Below are 15,529 nucleotides of genomic sequence, written 5' to 3' on the forward strand. Positions count from 1 at the left end.
AAAACTTAAGATAAGCTTTTGGGCGAAAAAATGTGCAAATTGTACTTTCAATAATTCACATTTCATATGCATATGACTGTATCACCCATGTCCTTTTATTTCCACCATTGGTGTGTTAACGGCCAATTATCTTGCAACGCTCTTGTCCAGATTCGTTGGACTCCAGGTGTCGCTCTACCGGCTTTGTGAGCGCACACCTGCAGGCCAACCATCTGTGAAAATGTGACGGCGAGCAGAGACGAGTGCAGATGTGGTGAGTCACCCTCACGCTGAGGCGCCTGCACGGCCAAGTGCATGCTGGGCTACACTTGTCCGCAGGTGATTAGAAGCCCCCCGTTTGATCGTTAACTCATTCACTGCCAGACATTTTCAGACCCTCTTTTCAGAAAATGAAAAAAATATAAATAAATTCCTGGGATTGAATGGCTAGACTGTGAAAAGACAAATAAATACGTCAATGGCAGTGAATGAGTTAAATATGGCGAGTGACATATCCCGCCCCTCACTGCCACTTCAAGTGTTCAGTGTAACATACAGTATGTGCAACAGCCATCCTGCAGCGTTACCCAAAGTATTTTTGATATTAAAATGACTAAAGTGTATACTGTTCGTCCTGCAGTGTTCCACACGGACACAGCCTGTGTCAAATTGCACCCGCGTTGCCTGCGTCAGAACAAAAGTGACGTTTACCGGCAATCGCACGTAAGCGGCACCCATGGCAAGCACCCTTTCGCGGTGCATCTGCTTGTCACTTTAAATTCATTCCACCAGCATGCCATTCGCACCAAGGCTGCCGTGAAGGATGGAGATGAAGGCACACTCACCGCAGCAGCGCAAGCAAAGGTGTTTAATGCAAAAACGCCCCGATATGAGCTGTCACAAATTTGTATTTAGACGTCTCAGGATTGACACGGCACATGGAGGGTTTTTAACAAATGATACAGAGAATTCTCAGCAAAGATTAAAAACAAGAAACTACTACGAGCATACCGGTATCTGTTCAATTCAAACATCCGTCCATCTGTAGCGCTTATCCTCACTATTGAAGTTAAAAACACCAGAGCTGGGCATTTTACTCAAATTTCCCGGCCTGTTTATCACTTTCTATCTGCAGCCAGGGCACCCTTCCAGACATCCATCTATCCGCCTTTTTGTCCGGATGTACCAAATAGTAATCGCCTATAGGCCAGTCAGACTATCATTTTACACGGGCTTCCGTTAACGTTTCCGACTACCAACTACGACAAACTACCGCTAGCTCCCTCCGCTGGGCGATATTTGAAACGAAAGACTCACCATGGCTGGTCTAAATCATCATTCATCATTTTAACCCATTAATATCAGGAGTGCATAACCACGTTTCTACCACAAGAGCCGAGAGCGCTGTTGCGACTTTCTACCCTTAAAGCCGGAAGAGCGTGTACGTCATTTTCTTTTTTTTTTTTTTTTCTTTTTTATCCAATTCTCAGTCTCTTAACCAATGAAATGCGTCAGAATGTACACGTGATGGTGTCGTGTCATGTTCCGGAATCCTCTTGAGTCATAATGGCGGACGCCGTCGCTCGCAGGAGCTCTGAAATGAGTAACGGCAGCGATATAGATGACGCGCTTGTGGACCTTAAGCCAGTCGAACGTGATGTACTCCACAAAATTTGTGTGAAAATACATGCACAGATATCCACTTTAACACTAAACAACCACATTGCCGTATACATTTTTTTTTACAGTATGTATTTGATACTTCGTCAATATACCTGTATAGGATTGGCCTGGTGAAAGCAGATCAAATCTGGATAGAAATGGAAGATAATGACAGGAGACAGGAGCAGCTTTATGAGCTGCCAGTGTCACGTAAAAAGGAAACTGCCGCTCGCGAAAATGTACAATTACTAGGTCACTTAACTCTGTTGCAAACCAAAACAGCAGCACCTACGAAGCACGTAAATGTTTTCTCAGTGCGGGTACTTAAAGATTCACTCGCACACTCTCTCGCTTGTGAATGTGATCGAAATCCGTGAGAAAAATAAAGCACACTCAAATTGCTTTGTGCTACCATGTTAGCATGCTAACAGTGGAAGGCGCTTCGTGTGTTGCTGCCTGTGGGGCGCTCGCGGGCCTGAGAGGCTGTGATCCTTTCTTCACGCACTGGCGTGTCCTTAGAATTTCTCAAGAGCAAGTAGGAAGTGGTAAAGCAACAAAAGACGGATGAGGGAGAACCCTTATGTGTATTTTGTTGCATTCCCAGGTTCCTATCTTACACGAGGTCTTTTCGGATATGAATAGTTTCATATTTTACTTCTCTGTTTATACGCCTTCCAGCGTGGATTGATGACCACTTCGTCGTACAACCTGCCCACACGAGAGCGTTTCACCGCGAGGCAAAAATCCATCGTCAGTGAAAAGTATCAGAATGAAATGTACACGAAACAACGCAAACGAGGCGAGGGAAGGCTGCAATCCACTTTTGAGAGCTTCATGTATTCTGCTCACAAAGGGTAGTAGTTGTATCATTACTTGGAGAGCCCTTGGATGGACGTCTTTGAATTGACGATGGATGGTGTTGCCGTAGCAACAAAAGATACTGTTATAGCAGCTTCCATAGTCACGGTGCCTCGCCATGGCCATTTAGCAGGCTAACTAGCGCCAGATAACAACAGACAGTACATTGCTGTATTTTCTGAGGTGGGCTAGATCATGGTTTTTGGGAGGCGCATTTAAAAATGAGGGTGGTGTGCGCCATTGTGGGCAAGAACAACAAACGAAAACACTCCATTCGCCACCAATCAAAACCCTAACCCTCTCGATTCCCTTTAAGCGCGGCGCACTCATGCAGATGTCTCCACTCAAGCGAGGCAAATGAGGCCCATTGACTTGAAAAGATGTTTTTGCTCATGCTAAGGTCCTCAAAAAAGCTTTATTCATTCCTTTTTAACACTCACAATTGTCGAGACTTTGTTCCTACCAGTTGTTTATCCTCTAGCTGCTGAACATCCCCGAAAACACCGTCATGTTTGACGATCGTCAAAGCGGGTCATTCGACAGCTGAGTTAAACCTCCCGCCGTCATCACCGGTGACGCAGCATTCGTCATGCCTTCATCTGAAGCAGGCCGCCAGGCAGAGACTTATCACTTGACGTCTTTCCAAAAATGTGATAAAATTGCCTCCAGATGGCGGTTCTGAACTCAAAAGTTCCCTTTCCGAGTTTCAGCCCGGAATTTCAACCTGATTAAGCGAGTTCTGTATTAAATAACATCTCATCCGCAAACAAAGGGTGAGGTGATAATTGCTCATTTGCTCTTATCCCCTTTGAGTAAAATTCACAAACGCCGCCTTCATCTTCGGAATGTAGGGACACGGCGGGCCGCATCTAATTGACTTGGGCACAAACTGCTGACAGGCAGCAGTGAATGAAGGCAAATTAATTCTGCACACACTTTCAGAGCCACTCACAGATTAAAGAGTGCGAGCAAAGGCCTGGCCAACGCCGAACCAGCCGTACGAAAGGTATTTCTGGCTCCAGCGCTTTTTCATGCAGACCACTGCAGAGCTGCCTCTCATCTCCGACGTGTGAAGCCTGCACAGAATATTAGTGATGCTACTGATAACCACGGAGAGGAGGGGTCTCAAACCCTGGTATAAAAACAGACTGCTACCTGTAGAAAAAGAAGTAGCAGCAGCAACGGCAGCAGAAGAAGAACATCTTTCCGTGTCAAAGCGAAGCAATCGACGGGAATAAGTTATGGTCGTATTCAGTTTTCCGGATTGTGTCAAGTAAACACAATAGCAGGTCGGATCGTTTTCCGTTTTTCATTTGTAAACCGAAAACAGGAGATGACTCAATCCCGTTCAACGGCAACACTGCCCCCAAGTGGACGGAGGAGGTGCGGACCTTTCCACACGTGAATGTTTTTAAACTTGTGCGTGAATACTGTATCTTGAAAACTGCACGACGTCCGCCTTGAAAATAAACAAATGCACATTCAACAATCGAGAAGCAGCGTTGAATCTTTACATGTCGTCGCTGTCCTGTGAAGAAAATGGAGATAAGTGTTTTTCACAGGACGGCGACGATATGTACATATTCGACGCTGCTTCTCGATATTCACAGACATGGCATTAATGTGAAAATTAAGACGGTTTGCAAAAATTGGAGATACGGGGTTTTTCACTGGACAGCGACGATATGATAAGCCATGATAAAGGCGCGCACGACATCAAAAAGCATGTGTAAATGCTGTGTATATTTGATCTGAAAAACGTGTGAAAATATATTTGTGCGAAATATTTTTAGACAAATCCCTCCCCCGCATGCGCTGCATCATTCAACTGGAGTACACCCCACACTGCAAGCACACACGACAGCTGTTTCCTCAGGTCACAACTGTATTAAAAATGGGTTAAAATCGCTTTAATTTATGAAACCCGACATTCATGAGTGAATGTAGGCTATGAACTTGAGAGATACTCAGCCCCCTCAATACATTAATAATGCACGAATGCTTAAAAATCAAATGCTGATTTTTTTGGGGGGAGGGAATGGGGCGGGTAATATTGGAATATGCAGATTTAAAGTACAGCATTAGTTTCAAAATCAACCTAATTATTCAGCCGCCCTACAAGGCTCAAAATAAGCGGTTTTGCATCGCAGTTTGCATTCTAAGAAATAAATAACTGTTGATTCTTTAAAAAGAAAACCAATTGTTCATTCGTTATATTGTCATATTCATTGTTTAGTAAAACTCAAGTCCCTGGGATTTACTTGCAAAAAAAGAGAAAATTGCTCCAGAAAGTTTGAAAGTTGCTCCTCAAATGAAGTCATTGATTCGCAAAAATGCTCCTCAAAGAAAAAAAAAAAAAAAAAAAAAAAAGCGCAGTCAAGCACTTTTGCCAAGCGTTGCACGGTACAAATTGTTTTCTTTCCCACCTTTCTAATTCCCTCATAATTAATACATACAAATAATAATCAACCGCTCATCCGAGTCAGTTGGACTGTATTCGACTAACTGGACAAATGACAAGATTCTTTGATTCGGATCCCATTTGGTGGTGTATCTGATGCAATTGCATATACAAAGTAGTGTGCAAAGCTTGTATAACCACCCCAGTCCACCTCCCACACGCACCATTGACAAACAGTCACGCTGTTGTCCGAGTTGGCCCTGGCTGCCTTTTTTCGGCTGGCGTGTTGTTGTGGCAGCCGCTGACCCATGTGACATTGTTTTGCCTGCCAACGGGAGCCATAACGAACACGCCACGGCCGCATCACGCATCACATGAAGGACGAGGCCGAGCTCGTAACGAAACAAGCTGTCACCTTCGCGCGTTTCGAATGTTTACCCTCTGTTCATCCTGGAAAAAGAGATGCTGAAAGTGTATTTTCAACCAGAAACGCAAAAAAAAACTAGCTGCGGTTATGACGACATCCATCCACCTGACACTGACATTTGTTAAATCCCTAAATCAAAAGCTTATGTATATTGGTTTGATTACATGACACACATTTCAGAGGTATTTTTCCCAAACACTTCAAAACGGATCTATGACTAATATTAAGAGCTTAGAAGTCAAAGGTTGTGAGTTTTACACTGTACCTTTTTCCACACTTTGTTTAAATGTTTAAATGTTGATATTTTGTCCCTAGATGACATTTTATTTTTACATGAAATTCTCTATTGCATTCCCATTTTAAGATTACAAATAAGCACTGAGAATTGTATATTGTTAGAATATTTAAATGCCTTCATATTACCTTACAAAAACCAATCCCAATGTAGTTGCTATGTTGTTTACAGAATACAATGATTTTCAACCTATATATATATATGTGAACAACCTGCGCGAGCAAGTAGTCCAACAGTTTAAACAACTTTTTTTTTTCGCAACGTACAAGAGGTTCTGGCCATTACCATAACATGTTATGGTCTATAACATCATCCAAAACCAAACTAACCAAGCGAAAACCAACATCGAAAGCCCAAGATCTTTGTGTCTGTTGCCAGGTGGGCTCAGGAACACTTCAGAAAAACATTAGTTCATTAGTAGAAAAATATCAGTTAACGCAGTTTTTCGCTACCTCTACCAATGCAAGTTAAAACTCTACCGTGCAAAGCCAACGCTATATATCAACAACACCCAGAAACGCTGCTGGCTTCTCTGGGCCTGAGCTCACCTGAGACGGACTGACGTAAAGTGGAAAAGTGTGCTCTGGTCTGACGAGTCCAGGTTTTAAATTTTTTTTAGAAAATAATGGATATCATGTCAACGAGCCAAAGAGGAAAAGGACAATCTGGAATGTTATCAGAGCAAAGCTCAAAAGTCAGCATCTGTGATTGTATGCTGGTGTTTTAGTACCCGGGTAATTTGCACATCTGTGAAGGCGCCATTAATGCTGAGAAAGTACATATAGGTTGCCATCCGAGCAATTTCTTTTTCAGAGACGTCTCCGCTTATTTCAGCCAAGAGAATGCCAAGCCGCATTCTCCACGTGTTACAACACTGTGGCTTGGAAGTAAAAGAGTGGCAGGTCTCAGTCCAGACGTGATATAAAACCACATATGGCTTTAATCATAATACACTGTGTCTGTGAATGTGATTTTAATACAGGGAGTCATCCGTTTAAGATGTTGGGCACGTTTAGACTCATGTTTTGCTACTTGTCTACGGTCAATAAATGTTAAAAACAAACAGATCTTAAAGGGGAAAGCAACCCAAACATATTTTTTTTCAAGAATGTGTTCTATGCAAGTCCACTAGTTGAAACAAGGCACTCTGATAAATGTGTGCATTTGTGGAATAAGAATGATTCCACTGGTTTTTAGCCTGCTCTGGGGGCGGCCAATTAACGACCAATCACGGCTGACCTGTTTTCTGAAGCTGAGCCGTGATTCATCGTTACCTGAGCCCTGAGTCGTTGCGATGTCATTTTCAGTCGACAGAAATGACAAAATGGCTACCCCCTGAGATGGCTAAAAATGGGTTGATTTTGCTGCCATCCAGTGTATCTATGCGTATATAAGTTTTATTTGAGCATTTCGTCCCTTTTATCCATTTAATTTTGGCTAGCCAGACTGAAATGAGACTTTCCTCAAAAGCCATCTGTGGGGGCGGCCATTTTGTCTTCTGTCGACTGAAAATGACATCACAACTGCTCACGACGACCAATCACGGCTGACCTGTTTTCTGAAGCCGTGATTGGTCGTTGTGAGCAGTTGCGATGTCATTTTCAGTCAGAAGACAAAATGGGCTAAAAACGAGTGCATTTTGCTGCTTAACTTATATTCCACCAACGCATATTAATCAGAATGCCGTGTTTCAACTAGTCGGCCTGCTGGGAACACATTCTTGAAAAAAAATATTTTTGGGTTGATTTTCCCTCTTTCAGGATTAAATGTAGTGGACTTGAGATCTAAATACTATACCACTGAACTGTACTTTGGCAGTCATTCTTTCCTGTACCACTTTGACACTCACTGCAGTGAATGTTTAAAACAGTATGTGGCCATTAAAACGATGCATTTATCTTGTAACCAGAATTGACCTTCCAAATCTGTGACTGTCAGCCGCGTATACAAAACATTTCCAACATTGAAATGCAGCCGCGTATCGATGCTAGCAAGCTATCTTAAGTGTGTCCCATTCGGGTGATGAATGACGTCCGACCGGGTGTATTCATCAAATATTATATGCTAAACGCAGGCTGCGCTCCTGCTCATGTGAAGGCAGATAAACAGACTCCTGTATCACCAGTGTCATTCACCGTGCAGGTGCAGATAAACAGCATGCACCTAAAAGGATAAACACGCCGTCAGCTCAACAGACAGCGGCAGAATGAGCTTAAACATAATCGTGACATTTGCACTTAAAAAGCCCATTGCACGAGCCCGTTGAATGGCGTCCCACAAAAGCGCTACGACCTTTACGAGCTTGTCGGCGGCGTATAAAGCGAACGGTCGTGATGACGCGACTTTGGCGACGTGCTCGACGTACAGACAAAGAAATCACCTCCGCTCGGTCAATGCGACGCTGTGCGGGCATTGAGATTCTCGTGTCGCATCGCCTGTCCATCAATGCGTTACTTTAAAGCAGGGAGGCGCAACCGGCAAAGAGCAAGAGGTGGGATCACTCTAGACACTTGCCAACCACAGGACTGACTCAGAGATTGACAAACAGTCATCGGTAAACCTGACGTATATCCATCCAGGGTCTGAGCTGCTTATCCTCACAAGGGTCGCAGAACCTAACGTACAGAGGTCGGCATTCCGTCTGACGAATCGGTCCGTCTATCCGTCACTAACCATAAGGATTTTATAACTAATCTGGTCAAGTCCGAACAGGCCTCACAGTCCATTATTGGCGGATGCCCGTTTTGCTGAAGAGAGACGGAAACGCGACCCAGACCGCATTGACTGTATATGTACAGCAGGTGGCGGTACGCACCAAAGAGAGATTCATAATGTCACTTAATGTTAGAAAACTACAACCAATCTCCACCAGAATTCATGTGCACATCAATTTCTGAGGATATCAAAACAATCGGCCCAAAATTTGGATTTTATAGGCCTCAAAAACATCCAAAACATAATTCAGGTTTCGGGATCATTTCATTTCGTTCAAGGTCACAAATGCTCACCAAACGGTCGTCAGACGCCCGTCAGATGTTTGCCTGTACTTACCTTGTTGCAAGGGAATTTTTTGAACAAAATTTCCATGCGACAAGAAAAATCACTAAAACTATTGACGAAGGTTTTTTTTTTTTTTTTTTTTTTTGCGACATTAAACCAACTCTGACGTTAACGCGACATTCGCCGCCTTCGAAAAGACTCCTAATTGTTCGGCGCTCTGTGGGCTACGTGCTTTCGAGTCGTCACCAAATGTAATCAAAATTCCATAGGATTGTTGTTCTGTCCTGAATCAGTCGAAGAGTACGGGCTGCAAGAGAACTGATAAACGCCATCCAAATCCTGTCGTCCCCATCTCTTTATGCAGAGAGCGCCATTAATGCAAAATAAATATTTTCAAGTGAAATGAGCGACACGCTGCTGCAACCGGCGCCTTTTTAGCAACCTTCAAAGCGGCGAGATCCAAAGAGTTGGCGAAAGAACACAAGCTTTAAGGATATGTTTGTAAAAATCCCGCTGCATATAGAGTCTATGGATTGAGGCGAGAGCTGAGAACATTTGGAATATGGACTTAATTCAACAGCTTTGGGGGAAAGCGCATGTTAAAATGTGTGTAATGGAAACAAAAAAGTTGACAGTGGAACGCGGCCGCGGTGCTATCGCGCGAACGTCAACATGCGAGTCGATCTGCGCCACGGGTCATCATGTTAATGAATAAACCGCCCTCTGTGAGCTTTGCAGCTGCTGCTACTGGCAAATTCCATCCGCGACAATAATATATACAAGACTCGTGTTGCACTTCTGGCTATGAACTACATTATTCCAAATCAAATATGTGCTGTATTATTTGCATACAGCCCCACTGTGGTGTTGGGGGGGGGGCGGGGTGCAAAACGTTCCACTGCCTTTTGAAATTAGGCCTGCGTTTCCAAAACTGGGGTTAATTCCAGATGTGTTGTTTTCAGAACTGGAAGATTATGGGGTGTGCATAAGCACCTTAAGGTGGAAGTCAACGCAAACAGATTTTTTATCAAGAATATGTTCTATGCAAGCCCACTAGTTGAAACAAGGCATTCTGATAAATATTGCATTTGTGGAAAAAGTGTCAATCCACTCGTTTTTACGCCATCTCTGGGGGCGGCCATTTTGTCTTCTAGTCGACTGAAAATAACAGCGCAACTGCTCACAACGACCAATCGCGGCTCAGATTCAGAAAACAGATCAGCCGCGATTGGTCGTTGTGAGCAGTTGCGATGTAATTTTCAGCCGACAGAAGACAAAATGGCCGCCCCCAGAGAAGGCTAAAAACGAGTGCATTTTGCTGCTTAACTTATATTCCACAAACTAATCAGAATGCTGGGTTTCAACTAGTGGGACTGCTGGGAACATATTCTTGAAAAAAATATCTTTGGGCTGACTTCCGCTTTAACTTTGCTCGGGCATTGCAATTTGATGGCGTTTAGGGGTTTGCGTGAACCCCGACTACCACTCGATGGAAGGCTGTGCGGGGCATGAGGGCCGCTGATGATGCAACATTAGGCTTTGGCCGTAATGTTTGTAGATGATGGCGCACAGCTGCAAGCAGCAAGCGTGCAAGGTTATCACGATCAGAATGAGAGCATCAAAAAAGCACTAAGGCTTCATTTGCACTGCTGGTCGTCAAGCCCATTTGCCATTTTAGTGCCTGTATCCATAATAACATCTCGTTCACTGTGCTTACATTTAGTGAACAGCTCAAGAAATCAAATTAGTTTGTAAAAGAAGCTAATATGAAAAGTGGTGCTTTGAGAGCAGCCAAATTAGGAGTTTTTCAAGATATGAGCTGCCATTCAGCTGAGATTTTGCTTTCATTCGCGAGCAAACATTTGAAAGACGCTTGGTGGCAGTCAACTCTACTCAACTCAATTCACAACAAGCTGCAGTCTTGTAGTAGTTGGAACCAATCCCGAATCAACTCAAAAGGGGGTTTCTACAGTAATTGTACTTTTGCCGAAAAAAAAATCCATCATAGCCCAAAAAATGAGAAATCCAATTTGATTGTTATGGTAACTGCAGTGCACTTATAGAGCGCTTTATCTACACCATATGTTGTCCAAAATACTTTACCAAGCCTCAGATTCACTTTTTTGAAAATCTATCCGAGTGTACCATGACTGTATGCGTCCGACCCGTTAACGCAGCCAAGTTTTCCTTTTTAACTTAGTTTAACCTTCAGGATCATTTGCAGTAAACTGGTCAACGGCAGAACCCAGGGTGTTTTTTTTTCGCTTCTGGTAAAGTTTTAAATCAGATGGCTAGCGCTAAGCTAACCGGGAGGGTTTGTCTCTCCGGTCCAATGTCCAAGTTTGCAAAGTTGTTGATACACTGCCTAGATGGGTTTTATTGACTGATTGCTTAACAGTTTAATTTGTTGTCATTTCAGTTGACAGCAGGTGGCAAAATGGCCGCCCCCTGAGAGGGATGAAAACGGCTGGATTTTTGCTGCTTAATTCATATTACACAAACTCGATATTCATCAGAGTGTAGTGTTTAGACTAGTGGGGGTGCATAGATCATAATGTTTAAAAAAAATTAACTTGACTTGACTTCCCTTTAATGCTACTCGCAGTTGGAGTTTGTCATTCTAAACATCAAAGGGAATTACACATAAAACTAAAGTTTGCCTTCCACTAGTTTAATGCTAACACATAATCCAAAACGCCATAGACGGGTTTAGAGATAGCACAGGTGTTGTGGTGATAAATTGATTCAAGCAAAGGATATTAGAACACAAATGGTGGAGCAACACATGTACACAGATAATCCCCATTGGCGGTTAGGTAGTTAGCCACTAATGTTAGCGGCCGAGCTCATTTTGCTTATCATTACGGTCAAATGTTTACATTTTTTATTCTTTTATTCTTATTTTGAGGTAGTACCTTTTCTGATGACATATTCATGTTTTCGACATAGTGAGTGAGGCCTGAATCAGATCAGAAGATCGATGGATGGATGGAGGGACGGATGTAAAATGCTTGTAACATGTTAAAAGTGACGAAAAATTGCAATTTCGTTCAAGAGTTTCTGCCAAAATGATAAGAACAAGCCCATTTAGCAAGACAATTGCAGTAGACAATTTATTTTCTTCAGCGGGCCACATAAATTGAGCTGGATCAGGCCACTAGGCCTCGAGTTTGACACCCACGCACAGCACCATTATTGACTAAATCCAGCCTAAGAGGTTTTTTTTCCCCCTGTTGTGTGTGTTTGTGACTTTACGAGGAAGAAAATATTCCCTGCGGTGTTTGGCTGGAGTCGTACTTTCGGTCGGGATGTTTGTCCTACATACGTCTTTATTTCTGCTTGGGCTCTTCCACTTCCTGAAAAGAGAACCTCTTCTTGGATGAAAAAGCCGGTTAAAATACTATCAGTAAGGTTTCTAAAGATGATTTTTTTTTCTCTCTCTCTCTCTCTCAGGATTTCCGTGCCCTCAAAGCATTTGAACAGCACCGATTCACTGTGAAGCTTATGGATAGTTTTTTTAAATTTTTTTTTTAAGGTGCTTGAGGGGTTTGGTTAGTAATGTACTGTATGAACACGAACCTTAGTTTGTGTATATATTGTTTTAAGTATGTTACCAAGCCATGTGCTCTCTGTTGGAGGTAATCCATCTAAGGCATCAATGTAACTGTAACTGTAATTTTGTCTTTGTCTTTTCCCCGCGGCTCAGCGGCCCTCTCGCCTCATTCTGTCCGCAATACATGCCGAAATGAAAGATTTAGCCAAGGATTCCTTTTTTTCCGTTTCAACCGCTGCATCATTTTGATGTGTGTGTCACGGGCTGCTGTGTTTAATTGGGAGCGAGCGCCGCACAAATATAAGCCCCGGAAATAGGGACGACTTGACAGGCAAACAAGCACTCCCATGAGCGAAGAGCCCCAAAAACTCACAAAATATGTCGACGGTTGCTTCTTTGTGTGTTTTCATATGACAGTCCGTTAATAGGTAAGCGGGTGCGGCTTCGTGATGGAGTGACAACTGCTTTTTCTGTTTATACCCATGGAGGTTGGGGGGGCGGAATCAATGGAGCATTTCATATGATACGAGCCCCCCACAAATTAAATCTCCAAAATGAAATGCTTTTGTACACTTTGTGCTCTCTAAAAAAAAAAAAAAAAAAAAAAAAATGATGAGTTGAGAGAATCTCGGAGAATCTCATCACCGGTTGGCTATTTGTAGAACGGATCGGTGAGATACTCATGTTGTCCTTGGGGCTAACTAGTACACACTGGAACATGTTTATTTTCCTTTTTTTTTTTTTTTTTTTTTTTTTTTTTTTGTCGGGAACGTGTACATTAATCAAAAGGCATCCATGGAACTGTAACCGCCTCTTTCTTTCTCCTCCTCTGTGCGTAACTGCTCACCCCTCCCCCGTCTGCTCATCTAGGAGACAAAAAAGTGACTGGCCTCCAGTTAACTTCAGAGACGGGGTTCGTTTACTCAACTCTGCAAGCAGCCGCTCGTATTGTGCCCTGCTCAGAAGTCCCTGCAAAAAAGAAAAAGATGAGCACGTATGAGCAATTATTGAAAACCGGTAATTGGCCCATGCCTACTACAATCTATCATATCGCTAAATGAGCTACATGCTGCTTCACTAGGTCTAAAGACAGCATCATTATCATCTGATCACTGGTCTGGACTATGCTGGGAAAGTATCATCGCTACTAACAGAGGATGGGCAACTAGTCCAGGGTGACAATTCAAGAACTACAGCAATTGAATGGTTGCTTGTCCACCAGAGTTTGACTTCTTTTGAATTATTAGTGCCATGTTAAAAATGGCCATACAAGTTGATGCAACTCACCTCGGTTATTACGGTTAAAACCGAACGTTTCATTGTTTTTACACATTCTGATTCACAATGGTTCCCCTTATTATGACACTTGTCTGAAAAATTCCGTACAATTGATAAATATGCTATGAGAGGGAGAGTTTTTCATTGCTTGGGGAAAATTGGGGTCCGTCGCAGTTCTATCAACCCATTCATACATCAACATCTTCTAAAATCCATTTTGAAGGTCGAAGCAGAGGTTGGCTCAAGTCACTTTGCAGCAATTTTGAATCGATTACGATGGAGACAGCCGAGCACCGATGTCGTTTATTGCACTCAATCAGAGCCCAAAAACAAAACAAAATCCGTAACCAAAAATCGCAATCCCTCAATGGCCCGTCACAGCTTTGAAGTTTGACACCAAAACAAATCAAACATGTTTTCAAAATATGAGAAAAACCAGCAAGTGCCCGAACGAATTAACTTTTCCTTCAGATTTCTGACGAGCGCAAACGTTGCGGTGCTCTTGCCCATGTTAATTGCCAGTAAATGTTTCTGGAGATTCCCAATTCCAATGGTAATTACCGCAGACTATCAGACTCGCTCTCCTGCAACCTGCTGCAATCTCCTGAAATCAAGCTCAATCGTAGAAAAAAAAAAGAAAAGTTCATCGTGAAGGAGGTATTAGCCAGAATAGCGAAAATGAGCTGTTCCTAATATTTCGACCTCCTCAGGTGAAAAAAAATAAAATAAAATTACAAATATGAGACTTGAGATGCAATAAAGTGACCTGCTCTTCATGTCATAAACATTTATGAAGCAGCAACATTAAAACCAGCCAATATTAAATTCCACTCATATATGGCCTGTTTTTTAATAAATGTTCCCACACTGGAATATCACCGCAGCTCAATTTTCTGCTCAATAAATCCAAAAGAAGATTAAACATTAGTTCCTAGATGTGCTGTTTTAGAATCGCGCACACACACACACACACACACACACACACACACGACTGGCTTGTTGGGACTTTAAAATGTTCACGTACGAGAGGATTAAAGGAAACAGAATCTCCCCTCCTCGATAAAGATAATTACATTTTGGTCAATGATACTCTTCTTTTCCAAATGCGACTTTGTGGAGCTTTCCCGCGTCCTTGCTGTTGTCTTACGACGAGGGCCATTTTGAAAACATGCAGTTTTTGCTTATCGGCGTGTGTTTGTTATTATTTTGTATGTTTATCACCCTCCCCCCGTCCCAGGTGCGCTCTTCAGAGATAACCTCCTTTCACATTCAAGAAGCTATCGCCCCCCCCCAAAAAAAGGCCCAGCTCCACACACGGAAAGCAAGGACAAAAACCCACCGTCGCGCTTGAATATTCCCCAAAATAACCTGCATATTGCATTTTTTCCGATGACATATGTAAACTACGGAGAATGCGTATTGTCAGAAAACGTCACAGATAGCAGGTACACAGATGCTATGGATCGTATGATGTCAAACCGATTAGGTATATTGGATGGGCTCCAAGTAGGGTTTCAAGACAGGTTCAGGGTTTCAGATATGAGTTTCAAACTAGGGTTAGGGTTTCAAAGTTGTCATAGATTTTCGGGTTTAGCGTTTCAGATTTGGGGTTGGTGACTGTTTTAGAATTTCAAATTTGGAATTGAGGTCACATTTAGGATTCAAACTACGGTTTGGGTTTCAAATTAGGGTTTCAAAGTTGTCATAGATTTTCGGGTTTAGGGTTTCAGATTTGGGGTTGGTGACTGTTTTAGAATTTCAAATTTGGAATTGAGGTCACATTTAGTATTCAAACTACGGTTTTGGTTTCAAATTAGGGCTCTAAGCCTGAGTTTGGGTTTTAAAGAGGAAGTCAACCCCAACATTTTTTCTTTACAAGAAAATATTCAAGATAAAGTTACAGTTTTAATGTAGGCTTTCAAACAAGAGTCGAGGTTTCTAATTATGATTTCAAGATTGGGTTACAGTATCAAGTTAAGGTTTCAAAGCTGGTTTAGGGTTTCAAGCTAGTGTTAGAGTTTGAAGTTAGATTTGGAGGATTCAAAGGTGTTCTCAAGGCTGGGTTAGATTTTAGAA

The 15,529-nt window shown here is 42.6% G+C and overlaps 1 long non-coding RNA gene across 1 annotated transcript in view; it reads right to left on the reverse strand.

Moving 5' to 3' along the window:
• Positions 1 to 15,529, reverse strand: part of LOC147149222 (uncharacterized) — a 73,956-nt gene that overhangs the window by 39,978 nt on the left and 18,449 nt on the right. The window contains exon 2 of the long non-coding RNA XR_015086469.1: positions 13,104 to 13,144. This is a non-coding gene — a long non-coding RNA (uncharacterized LOC147149222). The remainder of the gene's footprint in view (positions 1 to 13,103; positions 13,145 to 15,529) is intronic.

The sequence above is a fragment of the Filicampus tigris genome, chromosome 4 (genome assembly GCF_054856515.1).
Source record: "Filicampus tigris isolate MCC_2025a chromosome 4, RoL_Ftig_1.0, whole genome shotgun sequence".
Classification (NCBI taxonomy): Eukaryota; Metazoa; Chordata; class Actinopteri; order Syngnathiformes; family Syngnathidae; genus Filicampus; species Filicampus tigris.